Source organism: Antechinus flavipes, chromosome 6 (genome assembly GCF_016432865.1).
Source record: "Antechinus flavipes isolate AdamAnt ecotype Samford, QLD, Australia chromosome 6, AdamAnt_v2, whole genome shotgun sequence".
Taxonomy (NCBI): Eukaryota; Metazoa; Chordata; class Mammalia; order Dasyuromorphia; family Dasyuridae; genus Antechinus; species Antechinus flavipes.
Genome location: NC_067403.1, coordinates 77,818,848 through 77,843,577, shown reverse-complemented (window position 1 = coordinate 77,843,577; position 24,730 = coordinate 77,818,848). Strand labels below are relative to the sequence as shown.

At 34.4% G+C, this 24,730-nt stretch overlaps 2 long non-coding RNA genes across 2 annotated transcripts in view; one reads left to right on the top strand and one right to left on the bottom strand.

Annotated features, from left to right (window-relative positions):
* Window positions 1-21,900, top strand: part of LOC127539989 (uncharacterized) — a 40,090-nt gene extending 18,190 nt beyond the window's left edge. Inside the window, exons 3-4 of the long non-coding RNA XR_007948075.1 lie at window positions 17,881-18,053; window positions 20,810-21,900. This is a non-coding gene — a long non-coding RNA (uncharacterized LOC127539989). The remainder of the gene's footprint in view (window positions 1-17,880; window positions 18,054-20,809) is intronic.
* On the bottom strand, window positions 15,889-20,826 carry LOC127539990 (uncharacterized). Its single transcript, XR_007948076.1, has 3 exons — window positions 20,743-20,826; window positions 17,385-17,491; window positions 15,889-17,155 (listed from the first exon to the last, which is right to left on the bottom strand). It is a non-coding gene; the product is annotated as an uncharacterized LOC127539990 (long non-coding RNA).
* Window positions 21,901-24,730: the final 2,830 nt, after the last annotated feature.

The window sequence follows — 24,730 nt, the reverse complement described above, 5'->3', positions numbered from 1 at the left end:
GGATGCACTGATACTTTAGATAATCTAGAATATAGAATTACCATAAACTTTTTTTTTTTGGCTGAGGCAATTGGAGTTAAGTGACTTGCCCAGGGCCACACAGCTAGTGTTAAATGTCTGAGGCCAGATTTGAACTCCGGTCCTCCTGACTTTAAGGCTAGTGCTCTATCCACTGTACCACCTAGCTGCCCCCTACCATAAACTTTTTAGTGTTGAAATAATTGATATTTTCCCCCACACTTGTAGTGAATGAATACTAGAGGGGGAAAAAAAAACAAACCCATCATGAATATTTTCCAGCTATAAGGTCACTTGCTATCAAAGTGAATGATGAATCAGGCATTCTCTAAGGACTAGTATAAATGAATATATTTGCCTAAGGTAATATATCTGAGGGAGCAGAAAATTAGAATTTACTGAACTATATCGTCAGGTCAAAATGTATATTTTGTGAACCTTGGTTTCCTTGATCTGGATCCTTGATCCAAAGAATGAGTAACTATTTAAAAATAAAAGAAACCAAAATTTGAAACAGTTGCACTAAAACACTCACTTTTATCACCATTTAGGATTAAGGGATAAACAATTGCTAACTGCTACATTGGTGAAGAACTCTTTTTTTTTTTTTTTTTTTTTTAAGGAAAGCAACAATTGATTTTGTATTTTAAAAAGGGCAAATACTAGCTGATATTAACGAAACAAGGAAAATGCTGTATCGTCTGAATTACTGTTCTTTTTGATTTGGTAGTTGGATGCTGCTCTTGTGGTCACCATAATTTTTGAGCAATAAAACATTTCTAATTTTGAATCATTTTCAGAGCATATGCTGTTGGCCCTACAGGAAATGTTTATATGCTACCCAAGCATGTTCTGGCTTGCCTGTAAGAGGAAGAAGCTGCATGCTGTTTTTTGTCTAGTGGAGTAACATAACATAATGACAATTTATTAACATATATGAAGTGCTTTGTAAGGTTTAAAAGGCTACATAAAAGCTACCTATTATCTGTTTCTGCATAGCTAGATTAGGTTCTTTTTAATTTTCTTTTTTCTTTTAACAGCTTTTAACAATTTTTAACAATTCTCAACAACAACCAAAAACAATTTTGATATACAAAGACAAGAGAATTAAGAAACTAGTTTAAAGCAGGAGTTTTTAACCAAAAAATATTTTGACAACTGTATTTCAATGTAATTATTTTTTTTGTAATATCATGTATTTTATTTTGTGAATTTAAATACATTATTCTGAGCAGAGGTTTCATTAGACTATCAAAAGGATCCAGAGCACATAAAAGGTTAAGAAATCCTGGTTTAACGCAAGAAGTACTGATTAAAATGCAAATACCATTGAGAAAAAACAATTTGAACCATTATTAGTTATTGATAGTACAACTCTAAAAAACAGAGGTATAGGTTGAGATATTTGGAAATGCCTCTGGGAATAGAAACCTCATGGTAGCCCTTTTACCACAAAAAAGAAATTTTTTGTTATTGTTCATCTTTTACTTTTGAAGAGAACTAATGACATCACTGGTGATGTTCTGACTTGTGCATTAATTGGACTGAAGTAAGACAGAGTTGTACAGTCCTCACCCTCATGTTCTCATCCTAAATCATCCAAGTCTAGTGACACGTCAAAAATCAAGACAACTAGTGATAGCCCAGGATGTAGCATATGACCTTGTGGTCTTTGTGTGACCAAGTTCATTAGCATTGCCAGCACTTGCCTCAGTCTGTTTCATGAACGTTTGAACAAATTGGTCTCATCTGCCCATTCAGCTAGGAAAATCTCCATGTGCTTGGGCTAGACAGCCCCCTAACTCACCAATAAATTTGAAGCCTGCTACTTCACTCTCAATCAAGTTTAGACCATCTGCTGGTAGGCTACTGGTGAGTTTAATGGGGTATGGCTAACTATAAATGCAACAGTTTATTGGAGCCACAGGTAAGAATAAAGTGAATGAGCAATCCTGGAAAAGGATTCAGCAAGCTCTCCTACCAGAGGTGCTAGTGCTCCCTGAAAACTCTATGTACCCCAACTTACTTTTATATATACATTTAGATATAGTGCTTCAATAATTTTTCTTATTCTGAATTTGACCAATAAACATAAACAGAAAAGAAGATTCCACAATATGAAACTATAAATCTCTTATCATGTGGAGCTTGTTTTTTAAGTATATAAAAATTCATCATTAACTTCAAAGCTTTATTTCCATATTCTCCCGTATATGTGGGTGGGGGAAGAGGAGAGAAACAACTGTTTCAATGGTCTTTTTTTTTTTTTTTTGCATCATTATTACTAACTTCCCACATTACCCTCAAATCCTGCTTCATTCACCCTTTCTTACTCTAAGAACAACAACAACAAAATGCAAAATCAAACAAAGCAAGTCCACACATGGGCCCATGTCAAAAATATCTGTCCTACTTTGTACCTCTGGTCCATCCCCTGTATCAAGAGTTGGGAAGCCTAATTCATAAGGTTAGGTTTTTAAATTTTTGAATGCAAGTAAAATTTTTGTGATAGCAAAACAGTGAACACTGTGAGTCCCTATTCACTGAGAAATGGTTGAATAAGTTATAATTTATGAATATAACAAAATATTACTGTACGGGGAAAAATGTTATAGATGTGACATTAGGAAGTATTAAGAAACATGAAAAGGTTAATATATGAAGTAGCCTTTCCATGTTTCTTATATGAAGTAATACAGACAACCAAATAATATATACATCTTGACTACAGTAATTTAAATGAAAACCACAACTAAAGATAGCTAGATTTAGAGGAATTGCAATGAATAGTCTTGATTTGAGAAAATATAGACTATTCATCACAATTCAGTTTTCTTGGCAAAGATACTGGAGTGGTTTGTCATTTCATCATCCAGTGGATTGAGGTAAGCAGAGGTTAAGGGATTTGTCCATTTAATGAGAGGCCAGATAGGAATTCAGGTCTTCTGACTCCAGACCCAGTGAGCCTCCAAGCAAGGGTGTAACTCCTATTATGTTCTTCTGATAAGGTTCTCAAAACATCAGAGACACAATGCAGTTTGTGGGACCTTGGAATGGTTTTACATTTCCTCTCAGTTCTATGCTGTACAATCTCTTCCATATCTATGACTTCTGAATATCCAGGCTAGGGCCGAGGTCTATTCTCCTGTTGATGTTCCTCTAAGAAGCATGTAGTTGGAAGCAGAGGACATCGGCTGCCACACCTATTGAGAAATACAGGAATTCTGAAGGTTGCCTCCAATGTTGGATACATTCATTCATGATTACTGCTCAGGCGCCTATTGTCTGGCAAAGAAGTACAAGTGGGAAAAGAGTCAAGACCCTAATGCTCAAGCTTAGTTCACCAACTGAGCACCTACTTCAGCTGCCATGTGTAAGGAAGTCATGTAAGGAGTGGCCATGAAGGAGAAAGCCAATCCTCTAGCTATAATATGAATGCCCCAAATAAAACTTGAAGGAAAAAGACATGGGCAGGACTCCCTTTTTAAGGTCCAATGAGTCAGCAGCTGATTTTTTTCTCCCCAACTCCTACTCTCTATAGGGGAACTCAAAATCAATATTGATTCTCCCTCAAACACCAAAATCTTGCAATTGCTCAATCGGTCCATTTCACCAGACCTACTTTTCCACCCCACCTCAGCCACACACAAACTTCTTCATGTTGGTTTTATCACCACCCACAAATGTACCACATCCATGTTAATAAACTGAAATTCCTTTATCTGATTACAGTCTATTGTCATTTCACCTCTCCCTCTGCCTTCCAATAATAAATACCTGATTTTTGTCCACATCCTCACCTACAATCCCTCAACCCCTCAGTTTTGTCCCAGGACATCATCCTTTTTTCCTCATCTTGACCCCGTGGTGAATCAGTTCAACTATATACACTGGCCTCTTTTCTTGATTCTCTTTGCTCCCTTTTCATATCATTGATCTTGCCTGCCAAGTCTCAGTCTTGGATGACTCCCTCCATTCATTGCCTTTACTCCTACATGGATGTTACTGAATGAGGATGGAAAAAATCTGAAATCCAGTTGAATGGATTCATTATAAATTTATGTCACATAAGCGTAACTGAGTCTTCATTATGATGAGGCAATACTTTCACACCTTAATTGACTCATGATCCTACATAACAGAGCTTTTCAGAACCTTCTCAAATCTTCCACAGTTCTCTTTCCTTCACCCTCTCAGAAGAAAAACTTGCTTTATATTTTACTGAAGAAAAAAATGTAGGCCATTTGCTGAGAGGTCCCTCTTTCCTCTTCATCTTATATCCACTAGATGCCTTTTGCCACCTTCGTCAACCTTTCTCACATGAGGATATGGCCCTTTTCTTTGCCAAAGCAATCTTCTCTTTGCCTCAGGATTATAGATTAGGATAAAAATGACTTCTCCATCAATTATATGGAATTCATAATAATGGATAGTCTTAATTTCTACCATTTCTTCTTGCAACTGTACTGGCTTTCTTTCAATTGCTCTCTCTCTTTTACTCATGGAAGCTCTCCTCATGTCACCTCATTTTGTGGTTGATACCGGTTATGGGGTTTTGGTGTCAGCACCTCTCCAAATAATCACCAGTCATAAGCTGCTGTATCAGAGAGAATAACAGGAAGATAGAAAATGAATAGAGAAATCTACAAAGTATACACATTACTCATTCATTCTATCTTGTCACTTCTATCTCCTTGAAAATCAGAGATCACAAGACCCCAAATGAGGGGGAGGAGGTATCACTAGAAATTGATTCAACAGTCTTTCTCTGGGTGTCTCTGTATAGTTCTCTCTCCATCTTCTATACTTTCTTCTTCTTCTTCTTCCTTCTCTCCAGGCAAACAATTCAAGAAAATAAATGGACAAGCTACACATATGCCAGCTTCTCTTGGCACCCTGATATTGTTCCACAGATGATCCAAATTCATTATCTTCTACTAGCTTCTACTACTTCTAATAGTTTACTATCCCCAAAGCTTAATTGTCCTAAGGGGCTAAAGTTCAAATCCTCTTGGAGTTGACAGGCAGCTTCCTGATTCACAGGCTTACAATCACCACTCTTCATGCCAGAGGATTCCCTCTAGAACTGAAATAGGATGGTTACTCCAGTCTTAAATGCTGTCTCCTCACTTACTATCATTTCTATGCTGTTGCTAAATAAGTCTGTTTCATGTTGAATTAACTAGGAATGCCTCATATTGTTTTGAAATCAAGCCCAAACTACATCAGCCTGTATTGGTCTTGGCCCACAACATGGCATCCCAGTTATTTATATATATCTATATGTCTTCTCTATAAGCTGTATGAAAGTCAGGAGTTATTTTTGTTTTTCATTTTTTTGTTATGCCAAAGGCAGGCATAACCTCTTACACATAGGTATTTAAAAAAAATGTTTGCTGAATTTAATTTGGAGGCTTCTCCATATTTTATTTCCCCCTACATGCCAGCCTCTAGTAGTCCATGAACATTTTACCTCGGCATCTCATTAAAATCAATAAGGCATGCTGTTATTTGGAATGGAGTAACATATTAACCAGTTAGTACAACGACTATATTTGATCTACTTAATTCATTACTACTCATATTAACTAGTAAAAACATGTCCTTGAAAGAAAAGGACACATAACAGTAAGTGGTGTAGGTAAGTGCCACACATTTTAACGAGATGCCAAGGTAGACTGTTCATAGCCTTTGAATATCAAACCCTTTGGCTCCCTTCACCACTCATGTTTACACTTTAGAATTTATCACCGATCAGAATTGTTCCACCTTGAAGATCAAGAAAATTGCAAAATTGAATTAGCTGGTTCTACTTTAATTCATATTATTTAACTTCATCTGGGCCCTCATTACTATATATACATCAATTCACCTCCCATTAGCTGTATATCATATTTTCTTGCGTGGTTATTCTAAACTTTTTTCTTTCTTTAAACCTTCAGTGCCACACTGGAGTCTCTCTTTGCAGATGATGTTCACATCAATTTTTTCTGAGGAAATGATGTTCATTTTCATAAGGCCTTTCATCTCTCCTTCTTTGCATCTCCAAATTCCAATATATCTTCACTTATCTTTTATTCTTTTGTTCTCATTTCCAAGGAAATCCTTTCCCTTGCTAAGTCTAATCCATTTGTTTGTACTGTTCCTATCCCCTCTCATAATACACTGCCCTCATTCTTATATTCTTCATTCTCTTTCTGTCTGCTAGATCATGGCTATAGACATGCTTGGATCTCTCTTTATCTTAATAACCTTTTCCTTCGAATGGTCAACGTTTAAGGAGTTGTAGGAAAAAGGGCACATAAAAGCTTGGTTTATAGAGCTGTGAATTAGAACAACCACTCTCAAAAACAATATGAAAATATACAAAGAAAGTGACTAAAATATTTAAAACCATTGACTTAGAGATTCAGGAGGTCAGTGATAAAAAGAAAGGCCTCAAATACCAAAATATTTATAGCAGCCCTTTTTGAGATAGCAAGGAACAAACATGTTCATCATCTGGGGAATGGATAAAAACAGAGATACAGGAATACAGAATGCCAGTAAACTGTTGGGAATGATGGAAGTGATAAGTACAGAGATGTATATCAATGTATGTAAACTGATGTAAAATAAAAAATAAGCAGAACTAGGAAAACAATGTAAGTGGGAAAAAAAGAAGAAAAATCAAAACTAAATATTTAGGGGAAAAAAACGACCAGATGTTTTTGTTGTTTGTCCTTCATTTTCAAAGAGGATCATGACATTAGGAAGGCGATGCTATGACATGAAAGTAAATTGTATTTAAGTGGGGGAAGGCTGTGCAAAGTCACCAGCTTCACTTTCTCCGCTAGTAGATCAGGATGACTGGAGATAGTCTTAGATGCAGTGGAAGGTCTTGGACTTTTTTTAAGCTAAGATGTTTAATAGATCTCAGTTTCACTGAGGCAATGTCCATTCAGTTAGAATACACACACACACACACACACACACACACACACACACACATATATATATATACACATACATATACATATACATATATATATATATATATAAAATTTGAGAGAGGAAGATTGTCTAGGTTTCTGGCCAAAATAGAAACAACTCCTCTTTATATTCACTCTGAGTCAATAAGAACTAAAATGATGACCAAATCAAAGCACTTGGGACCTTTGTTGGCCAATCAATGAGCCACTGTTATTTGTGTTCAAGACATGGTTCTTAAGAAAGAAATCTAGCCATCTCAAAATATCTTGTGAGGTTTCCTTTAGGCAGAACAGGGACATGATATCCTATGTAGCAGAGGAAAGGAAAGGGAAAGAAAGAAGGAAGAAAGAAAGCAAGAAGGAAGGGAGAGAAGAAGGGAGGGAGGAACTAAAGAAAGGAGGAAGGGAAAAGGAGAGGAGAGAGGAAAGAAGGGAAGAAGGAGCTGTGTTGCCTAAACTGGCCATTCCAGTTGAGTCCCCAATGGTTCAGTTACTACTCCTCACAGAAGTTTGCCTTTATTGTTGAAGAGGACCATGACAACAGGAAGTTGTCCAAATATCTCTCCAAGAAAAACTATAAGAAGATATCTTCCCCTGCTCTTTTGAAGAAATGGAGTACCATTTCTTAGATCAGATATCAGATATTGCAAATGATCTCAGACTTTTTAAAAATCATTTTTTAATACTTTATTTTAAGGAATGTCTGTCTGGGATAGTGATAAAGAAAAGGAGAATTACATTGGGGAAAACAGATGATGTAAAAACAAAACCTATAAAAATTAAAAAAAAAAATCTTGCTCTGATCCTGCCATCCTTTCAAGCTATCATCAAAGTCATCTCTCCTTTATTTTTATTGCTAAACTTCTCTAAAGAATAATTTATACTAACTGTCTCCCCGTCTTATCATTCACTCTTCAACTTTTTGAAATTTAATTTCTGCCCTCAGTATTCTATTAAAATTGTTCTCTGCATGATCACCAATGACCCCCTACTTTTCTCTTGTAACAAACTCTTAATCACTTAAGTAAAACTAATAATATAATGAATGATGTCAACACTTCATATCTGAAGCATTCCCTTAAAAATTAATAAAAATATATTTTCCTTCCTTCCTACTTCGACCCCATTGGAGGAAAGAAAAATAAATTTATTGTAACAAATATAGAATGAAGCAAAATAAATTTCTGAAATAAACATATTTTCTCTCTCTCTCTTTCTCTGTATGCATGTGTGTGTCTCATTCTGCATCCTAAGTTTGTTGCATTTCGGTAACATTTTTATCATCAGTCCTGTAAACATGAACGGTCATTGTATTGATCATAGTTCCTACAGCTTTCAAATTTGTTTTACACTGTTATTGTATCTTCAGTATCATATCAACTTTTTTTTTTCCACTTATACAGCAACTGATCTCATCTAGGATCATTTGCCTGGTTCAGTAAGAAATTTCTTATTCTTTTTCCAACAGTAAAAAACTTTACCATTCAAAATTGTCACGAGTGTTCTGTTAGCTTTATAATCAATTGAAACTCTTTTCTCTGTTTTTATGCTTCCATAAACTAACAACAATCTTCCTTCCTGCCTTCATAAATTAGCACCTCTTACTTCAGCAAAAATAATGAGAGCCCTTTGATGTCAAGTAGTTTAAAAATGAGCCTTGATTAGTTAGTTTCTCTTGCTCATTTCAATTCTGTAATTTGGCAGCAAATTCTCTTAACATTAATGATTATATAGTAACCCTCCATCAAAGAGGAAACAATAAGAAGAGAAAAAAAGGGAAATCATGCAAAAATTTTGACATATTAAAAGAAAATTTAATAAAGGGTATCCATGATATGGAAATACACGATTGCACATATATAACACATAGCAGATTGCTTGGGGAGAGGGAAGAGTAGAAAAATTTGGAAATCAAAATCTTTTAAAAACTGAATGCTGAATATTGTCTTTATACGTAGTTGGAAAAATAAAATACTATCGATCAAGTAAAAAAAAAGAAAATAAGATATTCATAGGATGGAACTAGAAGTAGAATTCAGTAGGATGCATGTAGATTGGGGCAAAGTTAAGACAATACTTTACTTTGAGGTAATATGGTAATTCTAAAGATGATTTCCCAGTTTTCCCTTTTTCCATAAGGGAAGCCCCAGTTCTGTTATATATCAGAGATGTTCTCTCCTTTTGGAATGGTGACTGACAGGGAGCAAGGTGTTATTAGCTGTTACATTCTCTTTCAGATCAATATTTTGGGATCTTTAAATATAATAATTAGTTGAGAATGAGGAGAGTATGAAAATAGAATGTTTCCAGATTTACAGAAAGTTAACTAACAAAGACATGGAAACTTTTATTTACAGTTTTATGGAATTGTTTGTCTCACATAATATCTGTTAAATGCCAGGAGGATGACCTTGAATTATTTTTGTAAGAGAAATCCAAGGCACTATAGAAATGCATTTGTTTTATATTTTTGCCTTCCTTGGAATTCTCTGTGTGAAATATTAATTCAGATTGTATAAAAGAGAGGGGACAAAATTCGAATATACAAAGAACCTAATAAGAATAAAGATCTAACCTATTGATATAGATATGCATAAATATATTAATGTATATATGTATATCCTATAGCAAGTTATATTTATTTACATTCTTAAGAACGAAGGACAGCACTCGCGATTTCAAAATTCTAAGAAACAAATTCCTATTGATAATAATGATAAATTGGGGTAGAAAAAGACCATACATTAAGAAAAATATTATAAAAATTAATATTTTGTTGGCCTTTCCCCACCTTTTTTTTTTTTTCCACATTAGTACCATTTATGCACTCTCTCTCTAAGCAAGACTGGACTTTTAGACATACACTAACCTGAAGATGCTATCATCTACTTCTGTGAATTCATATAGGGCTCCTCATAGGCAATGTACTTCCTCCTTAACTCTGCCTTCCAGAATCCTTATTTTCTTTCAAGCTAACTTTAAGTTTTTCCTTTTTCCTTGGAGATATTAGTAAGTACTATGTTGGTTATGAAATCCAACTTGAACTTTTCTCAAAATTCCTGTGGTTCTATTTCTCAGTGGAAACTTTTAAGGTCATCAAGGTCCTTTATCAGATGCTATAAGCTAAGGAGACATCTAATGAAATGGAAAAAAAAAAAAAAAGAAGAAGAAGAAGAAATACATGAGCCTGACAGGCCTTTTAAAAAGGTTTTCAAAGTAAAAAAAAAAAATGATTCTTTTTATCACTTAGGGCATAAGAACAAGTTACCAGATGTCTATCCATGTTCTGCCTTCTCTACAAGGCACTTCACTTCCATGTCATCATGATTCTCAGGATGTAGGCTTCCTAGACTCCTCACATGGAGAGAAGCCATTCCAAGTGCTCTGTATTTGCCCCAGATACCTGTTACACTCATATTGTACTTATTTGTATACACATTGGATCAGCTCCATTAGAATGTGTTCCCTGAACACAAGGACTTTTTCCTTTTTGATTTTATATTCTTACGTGCATTGTAGTCTCTTATATATAATACATGCCTAATAAATGTTTGATGACTTGATCAGCATTTGTCAAAATTGAACAAATTTCCCCCCCTTTAGAAATAATTTTTGGATTTGAAACTTGAAATGCTACATGATACATATTCATGTTATTATTAAAAGTACATATACATGTTTTTCTTTATCTCAGTTAAGCTACATTTTTATTTTAATAATAAATAAATAGATGTACTAAATGCCTGTCTTTCTGTCATGCTTTTACGTGAAGTCCTATAATTTAAAAAAATTAAAGTTGTTAATTTCAGAAAGCTGTAATCAGTTAAAGAACAGTGACTAAACACAGCTTCAAAGATAACTGCCATGCATCTAAATATACAACATAGTGTAGTAATTAGTGATTATACTCAGCAGACTAAGTTCCACTGAACTTTATAAGAAAAGGAATTTATACATTTTGTTTGTGGTTCTTAAGTATTTTTTGTTGTTGTTGTTGTTATGGTGGGGAAGCATTTAGATTAATAGTTTTGTGGCATTTTGGGGGAAAGATCCAACTTTTCTAGATATGAGAAGGAATTTATACATTTTGTTTGTGGTTCTTAAGTATTTTTTTTTTTTTTTGTTATGGTGGGGAAGCATTTAGATTAATAGTTTTGTGGTATTTTGGGGGAAAGATCCAACTTTTCTAGATATGAGACGAATTATATCTTCTCTTGATTTACAAAGCATTCTCCACTTTCCAAACATCTCTGCCCCCAAAATTTCACCGTAAAAATTCCAAATCAGTTTTAGCAAATTTCAATGTTATAAATTATTTTCTTTCTTTCCATCATTTGAAATGTTTTTCTACTCTGCAACCTCAGACATACTATTTAACCTTCCCAGACTATAGTTTCCTCATCTGTGAAACTGGTGACTTCTAAGGTCCTTTCCATCTCTAAATCCTCTGACCTTATGATACTAATAATGGGGTGAATAAAAGTAAGGAGACAAATAGGTCTTACTAGTAGGAAATTCCCAAAGTAATAAAAGGGATCAACTATCTGATTGATTTTAGAAGTAGACAATATTGATTATACTTATAAGAAGTTATTCAGGTTCCTTACACAACTTAATTTGGGATAGCCTTGATACTATTTCTGTTGACAGTATTACTGGTGGTAGAGCCATTTTTTTTGTTGTTGTTTTCTTTATTTTTAGAAACTAAATGTGTATTAGGAACTTAGCACCTGGATTCTTGATGGGAGGCACTCTAGTATGATAAAACATTGAACTTGAGAGTTACCCAATGTAGATTTCAGTAACAGTTACAGCTAGTGTGATTGGGGGCAAACTGTTCTGGACTTTTAATTTTCTCTTCTGAAAAAACAAATAATTTCTACCTAGTGTGTAGAGAATCAACCTTAAAGTTAGGAATACCTTCAAAATGGCTTCTGATCCATCCTGGATGGGTGGCACTTGCCAAATTGTCGAACCTTCCAGGGCCTCAAGGCCCGGAAGTTACAAAATATAGATATCTAATGATAGAGTGGATTTCCACAACAGCAATTTCTTCTATCAATAAATGCATAGATATGAACATATAAAAGCTGACCCAAAAATCTTGTGCATTTTGAAACTGCACTAAGACTTGAGACATTATGCGTGTGTGTGGTTGCATATATATGTACACATATGTATATGTGCATATATAATAGTGGTTTTATCAAAGAAAATTAATTGAAACTTTATTATTATTACTTTATAAAGCAAGCAATGTAAACTAGGGAGCAGATTATCTGACAATTTTTTCAGAGGTTTTTCTAACAAAAAATTGAAAATAAGACAAAGAGAAACCCTTTGAAATCTATCAAAAGTACTACTTAAGGATTTCTCTGACAAAGAGACTTAACTGAGTTTCATTGGATAAATGATGGACAGAAACAGCTACACCCAAAGAAGGAACACTGGGAAATGAATGTGAACTATTTGATTTTTGATTTTCTTCCTGAGTTATTTTTACCTTCTGAATCCAATTCTCCCTGTGCAGCGGGAGAACTGTTCGGTTCTGCAAATATGTATTGTATCTAGGATATACTGCAACATATTTAACATATATAGGACTGCTTGCCATCTTGGGGGGGGGGGGAGGGAGGGGAAAAAAACGAAACATAAGTGATTGCAAGGGATAATGCTGTGTAAAAATTATCCTGGCATGGATTCTGTCAATACAAAGTTATTATTAAATAAAATTAAATTAAAAAAAAAAGTACTACTTAAGAAAATTATTGATTAGAATTTTAAAATGAATTTTTAAAATCTTTAATGTTAGGTAATTGGCTTTTTAATGGTTGTAGTCATCAGGTTTTGAGCAGCAAAATTCTGTTAACTTTTATTTCTTTTTAATTGTTCATTCAGGAAACATTTCTATGTTATAAGCATGCTTTCATATGTGTATGATAAAGGAGATATATCTTATGGAGTACCGTAAAATGAACATAATTTTGCTCCTCTACTGTAATGAATCATAGAATGTAAGAACTGAAAGAGACCTTAGAAATAATCAATCTAGGCCAGGGGCACCGAAATTTTTTTTTTTTAAACTCCAGCAGAGACAGAGTAAATTGTTTTATATTTGCTATTGCTAATTGATCTAAACTAATTGGCATGGTCTGGCAGCAATTATGTCTAAAAGGCTAATGGTTAGATCTTATTAGCCTAATAGTTCATACTATTAATAGTTAATATTAAATGGTCTAGATGTAGAGTTATGTGGGAGAGAGCAGACCATGAGTAAGAGGGGGATGTTAAACAAAGATCATCACACTTCAACCTTCATTAGCCAACCTGGCCTTCGCTTTCTGCAAAGAACAGAAGAAACACAATAGAATAGACAAGGAGTTAAAAATAGTTTTCTCACCACAGTATAATGTAGCTCTTTTTCTATTTGAGCAAGTAGGCTCAAATTTAGGATATTTGCTTATAAAAGCTAAGAATCATAATAGTTTTCTGATCATGTTATTGAGATACTCTGGGGAGACTAATAGAGAATAAAGAGTTTAGAAGTGTCAACATGTTCAGAAAAGAGAAGAATTAACCAGAGAATTTCTAAGAAGAATTCAAATAATAGACCTATTCTTAACTCAATTTCTTTTACTTTCTAATGAAGCCAGGTTGAAAGAGAATTTATTGTCAGAGAAGGTAAATTGAGAAAAGAGAACAACATAATTACTGGCTGAAAACCGAATGGGGAGAGCTATAAGACTTTTCTTTTGGGGAAGATTATGAGCTTCTTGAGGGTAGGGATTGACTTTTTTCTCGTGTTAGCAGAGTGCCTAACACATAATAGATACTTAATAAATGCTTATTGATAATAATGATGAGAGGCTTACTAATCATAGCATTTTCATGACATGGAGGACACTGAGGATAATGTTTCAACTCTCAAGTCAGAGACTTGAGATATGGACTAAAAAAGCTATAACTCTTCCTATTGGGGAGCATCCACTCCTTAGTGGATGATGGAAATGGTCATAATTGTAACTCTCCCTTTGAGGGAAATACTTAATAACTGCAGCACTCTCTCTCAGTAGAGGCCAAATAAACAAAAAATGATTCTGAAGATAACTGAATAGCTGAGGATCTGCTAGGACAGAGGCATGAAATCTAATGGGAAACAGAAAAAAATACCCAGAGGAGCAATCTTCTCCTTTACCTACAAAAAAGAGATACAACCCACAAGGTAACAAGTTCAAAAGAAAGGTGTTTGATGGCACCAAAAATCTTCTTTATCACTGTTATTGCTCACGCATGATATTGTATTTGCATGCCTTTGATGCCCTAGGTACATATTCATAATTTCTATACAGAAATAATTTTCTTTACATTCTTCTGTAAAACATCTCTATAATTTCTTCCAGCAACTTTCTTAGTCTTGTTCTGGAAAGAGAAAATGATAGCGTTGTTTTTGAAAAATGGAGAAATTTTCTAACAATGTTCTATAAGTTAAGAAAGACTTGACTCTATTTGAAAGATTTTTTTTTTTTTTTGGTTGTTGTTGATCTTCAACCAAAGTCATTTTGGTTTCTATTCTACAATTTACTTGTTATACTATGAATTGGAGAATCAGAGGTAATGGGCTAAATGCAGAATCGAGGGCAACTCATGAACATTATATAAGAACAATGTCACTAGTGAAGAATGTTTAATATTCTCTCAGAGACTTTTTTTTTCAATAAAGAGGTCATATGAGCAGCTTTTCAGAACTAGTGCTTAAATTAAACCTATTTCCATATTCAGTTTTTAGGCATTCTAGTTTCTACATTGTCTAAGATGGTGAGCAGTTAGATGCTTAGGAAAACACATTAGTTCAAGAATACTAATGAATAGATAATATTACTACTGATACTGAAATACACTACTGATGTGGGAAGGGGTGGTAGAAGGGGAGAAAGCTATAGACAAATTTTTGATTCTGTAGCCTCACATAAACTCAACCTGGATGATTTCTTATGACACTGATGAGAACTTAGTTCACTATATTTTGTTCTGTTTTGGTTTTGTAAATGAATTTTTGCTGATGCTTTTTGTTTTTCCATCATAGTCATTTCTGTATATATCTTCCACTGCCAAATGAGCTCTCCCTTGTAACAAAGAAAAACAGTTCAGTAGAATGAAACACAATGATCTCAACTGACAATATATGCAACATTCCCTATCTCTGTCTCTCCCTCCCCAAAATAGGGAGGTGCTTTCTCATGTCTTTTCCAGGAAAAAGATCTGCTACTAAATTTACTTAATATTTGACTGTTTTTTTAAAGTATTGTTTTTGAGTGTGGCAATGAGAAAATCCTAGATAATTATGTTTCTGGCTTAGGGACAGAGAGGTCTTATACCTTAAAACAAATAAACAAAATCAACTAGTGAAGCTTTGGGCCCTAGTATACTTTGGGAATGATGGTCAGAGGGCAGTATGGAGTAGAAAGCAACATCAGTGATTTCTTCCATGGCCAATAGGAGCTCAGCACATTCTCACTATCTACCTAATCTAAGACTTGAGTAGACAAAGCAGGGGAATAGCACTTTATATTATATTTGTAAAATATGTGACCATGTAAGATAGGTAGTATCTGTATGAATTACCTAAATGTATAAATGGCACTCTCGAATGATATGGACAGATATGATCTGATCTTAGCCCACCTATGCAGGGAGGAGCAAAGCTGAGACGCCCCCTCTACCTCCAGCATGTTAGCTATAGAGAGGAGCAAGTAGAGCTTAGAAGCTCTTGAGGCTGTGTGCTCTTTTCTCTGTCACTGAGAGGGCCATCCAGCTAGAATTATATCTACCTATCCCTGCATATCTTTAGCTAAGGGTGTGATGTTTATGAGTTAAATAAGAAAGCCACTTTCCTGATCACTCTTTTTAAAATTTCATTTTTTATATTATATGTATGCCAAGGTTATACAAGGATGAATGTTGAAAATTATCCATGCATATGTTTTGAAAATAAAAAGTCTTAATAAAAAAAGATTTTATGTGTACAATCATGTTAAACATATTTCCATATAAGTCACATTGTGAAAGAAGATTCCTGATCACTCTTAATGGAAAAGGTATTCCTTGAAATAGTTCTTTCCCACTAAATGGTGGTTACACACAAGCTCATCGCCAATAATAAATATTAAGTAAACTCTTATCCAAGCAAAGCAACCAAGAGAAATTGAAAAAGTTTTACAGATTAGTGTATCCCAGAAAATATACAAGAGTGAATGAATTCTTTAGCTGGAGCTGCTATGAAACCTCGTTTAAAACAAGAGAACCCAATCTTAGCTAAGGAAGTCTATTCCAGGAGTCTCTAGGGAGGCAAGTTAGAAACAAAAAGATGATTCTCTATATGTCTACTGCTTCTCACCTCATCTTTCTCCCAAAGAAGCTTTGATACCATCTTTGTAAAATCCCTTATGCAACTTTTCAAATTTCTCTTCAATCTTCTGGAGTCATATCTTCTTCCACATATACTATAACGTGCAAAATGCCCCAGACTGGGCTGAAAATCTGGTTAATACATTTAATAAATGAATTTATTTAAAATGCCAGACAATGTCAATCTTTAAAGCAATTATGTATTAATTTTGTGGTAAGTCAAATTGCATGTGTTATACTGAAGAGCTAATGCTTCTGGATGACTTGGAAGACTGTCTTCTGTTTTTGAAGAGATCCAATAACATCATGGATGATGTCTTGACTTGTGTGTGAATTGGATTTAAGTGAAGCACAGTTATACAGAGTCATTAGCCTTTCTCTCCCTTCCAGCGTCATAAAAGTATTATGGCAATACAAAAGAAAGCAGTGGATATCCTTGACATCTTTAATGCCTGATCAAGCTTTAAGTGAAGTGCTCACAACATCTGCTTCAGCCATCTTTGTGGCCTTTGGAACAGATTGTTCTCATCTACTGGGGGGAGTCTTTACAGTTTTGGGGTAGTCAACCCTTAACTCACCAATAGGTTTGAGGCAGGTTGGTTACCTCAGCCATATTCAGTCCATATTCCAAGATGATTTTGCTGGGGTATGGCGGTTATATTTGTTACAACTTCTTGGAACCACAGGTAAGAGTTGGGTGACAATTGTATGAGCAGACCTGATGAAAAAAGCTCAGCAAGCCCTCATAACAGAAGTGAAGACTAGAACAAATAGGAATGATGAAATTAAAAAAATTTTTAAATGTTTAAAAAAAAACCCCAACTCTGGTATAAATAGGTGTAGTTAAGCAAGACAAACTGCCACATTGGCCCTATCCAAAAAAAATTTCATGCTCTGCAGTCTCTTGAATCTTTCACCTACCTATTTGGAGGTAGGTAACTTTTTGTACATCAGTTAAGTTTTTTTTTTTAATTTAGGACTAATTCTTACCTTAATCTTTACTATTTCTGTTCAGTTGTGTCCTGTGTCCAAGTCTTCCATATTGTCCACAGGATTTTCTTGGCAAAGACAGTGGACAGGTTTGCCATTTTCCTCTCCTGCAGATTAAGACAAACAGAGGTTAAGTGGCTTGCTCAGGGTGAAGCTGGATTTGAAATGCAGTCTTCCTGACTCCAGTCCCAGCACCCTATCCACTGAACCAAAAATGGTGAAATTTTTAAACGGGGAAGAAAGTTTTAAATAGAATCTTGCTTTTGGCACAGAGATGATTTGCTGTAGCTCTACTACCAACAACAGCAACACACATACACAAAAAAGAGGGATACCTAGCCCAGATTGATCCTTGCTTAAAAAATATTTGAATTTGCAGAATTTCAGAGTTAGAAGCAACTTCATTGACCACATAGTCCAATCTATATCTGACTAAGAATCCTTAATGCAACATATTTTACAAATCTTCATCCAGTCATTTTTTTTTTTTTTTAAGATTTCAACTGAAGAGAAACCCACTATCTTTTTGAGAAAGAAGCTGTAAAAAAAAGAAGAGCATTCTGAGAAGCAGAAAGAGAGCAAATAACATGTTGTCAAGGAAGTCAAGGGAGAATGATTTAAGAAGGAAGGGCAGGTGACATTGTGAAATGCTGTATAAAGTCAAGGAAGGTGAGTTCACAGAAAAAAAAAAAAAAAAGATAAAACCTGTAATAGGGGAGGTCTACAGCTTTGTGCCAGAGTACCAATACAGGAGTGATGGGAGGGTGGAAAAAACCAAACTTCTACTCGTGGAAGTCCTACCCACCAACTTGGCATCCTTTGATGGCAGGATCAACAACTACTTCCAATCTGTCTGAACCCTACCTGGTTCTAGACTGTTGCTCCTCAAGGGTTCTTTGTTTGTTTGTCTGTTTCTCTTCTATTTTTAAATGTCTATTCCTGTTTATGGTTACTATTTAAGTGTCTATTCATATTCTTGATACGTATAAAAATTTTCTTCATATTTTAAGAACTCCATGTATACATATACACATGAGTATATGTATATATACAAATATATGTTTGTGGATTGTACATGTACACATATATGTACGTTTGTCCTTCATTCTTGAAGAGGATCATGATATCAGGGAGGTGATGACATGACATGCAAGTTAATTGGATTTAAGTGAGAGAGGTCTGTGCAAGGTCACCCTGCCTCACTTTTCCTTCCAGAGCCATCTGGGTCCAGTGGCCAGATATAGATCACGATGACTGGAAATGGTCCTGGATTCAATGGAAGAATTTAGCCTTTTAAGGTTAAGGTTTGTGTGTGTGTGTGTGTGTGTGTGTGTGTGTGTGTGTATGTTTCTATGTCTATCTCCTATCTCTGTGTTTTACTAGCTATGTAATAAAGAATTCCATACTTCCCTTCTGCATCTCAGGCAACTCTGAGATTTGAAGGTTGTGAATTTAATTCAAAGAGGAATTCCCTACACAAACAAAACCTCGGGTCCTTGACAAATTGATGTGATGTTTTAACAGGTTAATCTTTTATTTGGAATATGCACTATCAATATTTTGCCCTAATCTAATGGTTTTCTTTTTCTTTTAATTATGCATAATTTTGCGTGTGTAAGTTGGTGTATAACTAATTTGTTTTATATAATTTACTTTAATGTAATCAAGAAAATCTAATTTACCTCCAATACTTTCAATTTTAAAAAATAAATTAATTTCAGCATTCCCCCAGGATTGTCCAATATCCTTAAGGGGATCAGGGATAGCTAGACTCTGCAAATAGCGCCAGCCCCCAATGAAGTTGTTCCCTCACTTGTATGGGGTGGTCTCCTTGCACCTGAATTCCACCTTTTTGGGGCAAATTTTATTATTTATTTTAAGCTTCACTACAAATGAGAAAAGAAAAAGAAAAAACATTTCCATGTACAACACAGAACATGAGAGAGGATTCAATATAAAACAATAAATTTCCATTCCCAGAAAATCTATATAATAAACACTATACATTGTTTTCAAAGTTGTCCAGTTTGTTGGGGTTATTATTATTATTTTTGCTTCCTTTTGGTTTTCTTTCATTCGCTGTGGTGTACTTTTTACTTTATTTTCTACTCCACTCCCAGTCTACAAGAAGTATACGATTAAACACAGATGTATAAACATATATATATATATATATATGTGTGTGTGTGTGTGTGTGTGTGTGTGTGTGTATATATATATATATATTATATATACACATATAGATAGATGGCTATAAACATATATACACTCATACACATATATGTAAGACTGTAGTATGCTTATTTACTCTTATCATCTCTTTGCTGAAGATAGATATCACCTTCCTTCATAAGTTCAAGGCTTCTTATGTTTTTCTAAATCAACCAGCTCATTTCCTGTAACACAGCAATATTCCAACTCAACCATATACTAGCTAATTAATTATTTATGAAAGTTCTCCTCTCACCTACCCACCCCAATTTTCTGCTTTCCTTCTATTCTTGACTGCATAGGTTTTATTTATGCAAGAAAACTTTAATTTAAAATAATCAAAACTATCCATTTTATACTTCAATAATACTCTTACCTTATAATCTGATATAGCTCATTCTTCTTTACATCTTTTTTTTCCTGGTTTCCTTCAACTTCCTGCCTTTTTGTTCTTCCATATGAACTTTGTAATTTTTTCTAACTCAGTAAGATAAGTTTTTAGTAATTTAATTGGGATGGCATTGAATAAATAGATTTGTTAGATAAAATTATCATTTTTTATTATATTGGCTTTACCTACCAATGAATAATAAATATTGTTTAAATCATTTAGGTCTGATTTTATTTGTATAAAAAGCATTTTATGTTTATGTTTGTGTTTGTGTTCATACAGTTCCTGTGTCTGTTTTGGCAGGTATAAATTTTTTATATTGTCTAGTTATTTTAAATGGTCTAAAACAATATTAAATAATATTGCTGATACACTGTAGTTTCCCTATTTTTCTTTTGATTTATTTTACTTTGAACTTTGTCTGAAATCATGATTACTACCCCCCCCTTTTTATATAATAAATTCTCTTCTTGACCTTTATTTTATCTTTGTGTCTCTCTCTCATTTTTATAGCATTTCCCCAAATCGACATACCTGAATTCCATTTAACCACTAATATTTGGATTTCTTTAAACTAAGAAATATTTACTTGAAAAGGTATAATCACAATTGTACAAACTTACTTCCCCACACATACACTTGAACTACTTCAATATCTGGAGAGGGGAAGAGGTTAAGATTCACAGCTCAGCTTAGTTCCTCTAGAGCATATTCTCAATTCCTAGTAGAGAAAAAATTAACTCTCTTGGGTCTTACTTTTGAATCCCAAGTACCGGGGCTTCTCATGGTTTCCATGACTGCACCATCTTACTTGCAATTCCAGGTCCGAGGTCATTTCTGTGGCTTGAACTCCTGGTCCCACAAGGATCACCTTTAAGCACCTGAAACTCAACAGGATAAAACAACACAGAAGAGAAATAAACAACAGAAACAAGAAAAAACAGGTTCTTCTTGGAGCCACAGTAAAGTGAGAGGGCAGTGACCAATTTAATTCATGGCAACATGCCATGGATGCTGTGATGGAGCCTCATTGTTTCGATGCAACAAATAAAAAATGACAGAAACAAGCATAACAGAAAAAGAATGACTGGCCCAGTGTTGCCAGTTTTAAAATTTCAGCCAACTAATCCAAGAAGACCATCCAAATTCATATGGTAGGTGATGTAGAGGCCTTTGTGTTAGATAATCTGAAAGTCCCCTCCAAAGTCCCCTCAAGGATGCTTCCATTTTGGGTGAATTGGGTAAATCCAGATGGGTCTGGATTTCTGCTTGCATAAATTTGTAGTAGGTTCAATTAGCATATTATCAGGAAATTTAGGGAGTTTCACAATAACTTCTATAGCAGAAGTATTGTTGCTGGCCACAGTAGGAAAATATTAGAGACTATGTAATTCCAAACCATTATTTTACAAAAATTCCTAGGGAAATTAAGTAACTTGTCCAATGTCACATAGGAAGAACTTGGAATTGACTCTAAATAGCTTGATTTCAGAATCTAGTGATTTTTCTAATGTATTTCTCTACCTTCTCTTCCTCTTCAGCAGCTTAGAAACTTTTAGATCTTTGGACTGATTTTCCTCCCTGGGAGCATAGCCCTGGTGAGCTTGACCAGGTTACACCTTCATCTTCTTGATTTAGGTATCAACATTGCTAATTATAACTTGAAAATTGTTCTTTTATTTTTGTAGGTTAGACAGTGCCCCCTCCCCCCCATGTGATTTATACTTAGTTAATTACACTTAGTCTGCTCAGAAAACATCTTTTTCTTTTCTTTTTTGTCAATTTGGTAAATTTGGTTTAATCTGAAATCATCACAAATCCACAATTTAGTTATTACAATACTTTAAGTGAACCTAATTTATGTTAAGGTCACCAGAATTAGCACCATGCAGAAATATCTACCACCTAAACATCACATGACTTTTTAAAAAATAAAAAAGATTATTTTTTAAAATATATTTTAAAATGTATCCTTTAAAACTAGAAAAACCTGTTGATTCATGCATTGTGTATCATAGCTTGTATCAACATAGATTCAGAAATGAAGCCTTGCTCTATTTGCAACTAAGAATATGATCTAGAGGGGAAGTCATATTGAGATTGGCTATATATTCACATTCAGCATGAAACTATTCTTAGGAATAACTAACTGACCACTCTGGAAAGGTCTTAAGCTACTTGGACAAGGTGGAGAGAATAATGAAAGAAGGAAACATTCTCAGTTCCCACCTTTACATCAAAAAAGAGACTATTGAAAAAAATGTGACCTATATTTTTGACAGCAGCTCAACAGTTTTATTTCCTTTCTTCTTAGATTTTACAATATTCTCATAATTAACTAATCTCTTGCAGTAAGTTGTAGGCCTTGGATGTGTTATATTTTCTGAGTTTCTACTGCTATGACTCATAGAAACTGGTTAGAGCGGCTAAAAGTTGGTTTCCATTCCATGGCACATTCCCCCCACCCCAACTTCTGATAAGTAGCAAGCAAAATATGATTAAAACAATTACACAACACAACAAAACTATGTTACTAGTTCTAACTACTCGACTATCCACGTCTATCAAAAGAAGATAAAGTAAAAGCAAGCAATATCCTAATCTTAACATATAAGTCAAATAGTTTCTGTTAGGTATTTCTTCCCATAATTGGCTGATCACAGAGTTCTTCCATTTATTCAATTCAACTCAGTCAAGTTAGGATCTGTTTTCATTCTAAATGGTAATTCTTTATTAACTAAGTGTATTCTGTCCAAGAAGCAAACAAGTTGATAGCTTAGATCGGTATTTACTCATATTTCAAACAAAATTTAATTCTGGTGAGAGTCCTTTGCTTTGTGCTATTCTATAAATGTCTCCAACTTAGAAAACCTGCACTTTAAATCAGGAACTGGGACAGAGCTGGTTTAGAGCTAACTCCTACAGATGAAAAGGGCCCATTGTTCAATTTTCAGTTGAGCATTTACACCTGAGCAAATGCTACAAAACAGGGCTTGATTTATTGTTTTGTTGATTGTCTAGACTTGAGAAAGTGATAGAGACAGAGCCAATAGAGCAGATTTGTCCTATTCCAAGTGTCCTCAATATCAGTCAAGATCATGACATTTCTAAGACAAATTAAATGCTATTCATTTCAATCTTAAAACTAAATTATTATGACTATAACAATATAAATTGAAACATCAAATCAGAATTCTATGTGATTATAATAAACAAATTTTGTTTCAAAGAAAAAAAGAGAAGATATACTTCCCTCTCTTCTTTACAGAGGTAGAGCCTATGAATGAGGAACTGTCAGCCCTGGTAGTTATATTGGTACATTTTTTTCAAACTGCTTTTAAAATTTTTCTTCCTCTTCCCTGTCCTCCTCCTTCTTCTTCAACAGGCATTTGGCTCTAGGTTGGGAAGGCAAAAGGATACATATGGAAATAAAGGTGATATATAAACAAAAGATATCAAAATTTTCTCCCCCCCCTTTTTATTTATTTAATATTTTCCCGCAGTAACATTCAAAACATTTTTTCATTTATTTTTAAGATTTTTGAGTTCTAGGTTCTCTCCCTTATTCCCACCCATAATTAAAAAACCACATGTGAAGTTATGTAAAAGTCACAACTTGTGAAAGAAAACGGATCTCTCACCTCAAAAAAATTAAGTTAAAAATGAAGAGAGAGAGAAATAGAGAATGCTTTGATCTGTATTCTGAAGCCATCAGTTCCTTCTCTGGGTAAATTTAATTGTGGATGATTTTGCTATTGAGAATAACATAGTAATTTACAGCTGATCATCCCAGAACATTGCTATTACTTTGTTTCTCTGGAATATCATATTTCAAAGCACTCTGGTACTTTAATGTAGAAGCTGCTAGATCTTGTGTTATCCTGACTGTAGCTCCACTGTACTTGAACTGTTTCTTTATGGATGCTTGCAATATTTTCTCCTTGAACGGGGAGTTCTGGAATTTGACTATAATATTCCTGAGTTTTTATTTTGGGATCTCTTTCAAGAAGTGATTTTGGTTCTTCCAATTTCTATTTTATCCTATGGTTCTAGAATAGAAAGACAGTTTTCCTTGATAATTTCTTGAAAGATGATGTGCAGCCTCTTTTTTTTTTTTTTTTTTGATCATGACTTTCAGGCAAACCAATAAGTTTTAAATTATCTCTCCTGGATCTACTTTCCAGATCAATTGTTTTTCCAGTGAGATATTTCACGTTTTTTCTATTTTTAAAATTTTTTTTGGTTTTGCTTTATTGTATCTTGATTTTTCATAAAGTGATTAACTTCCATTTGTTCAATTCTATTTTTTAAGGAATTGTAGTGTTCCTGGTGGTTTTCTGGAGGTCTCTGGACCAGCCTTTGTTTCAGCAAAGTAATCACTACAAGAATAGCCAGGTGTTAAAGTCCAAATCTTTTATTATCTCCTTGCCTGGAGGCCCGGCCAGCTTTCTTGGAAGCCTTCCAGAGTCTTGGTTCCAGTGGAGAAGTGCAGGAGGCCAGCTACCACGGTGGTGTGAGATGGAGTGAATCTGTCTCTGAGTCCCACCCTGGCTGAGTTTGTCCCAGCTTATATGCTCTATTCTAATTACATTATCATAAGTGTGAATCTTGTAGAATAGGTGTCAATCTGGTGAAATTATATTAAATACTAAGTACATGTATTGAACTAGAGAACTATTAAGCACCATGCTAAACTAGATAACTATTGTCTTATCAACACTTTGTAAAAATCCTCGTTTTAAGT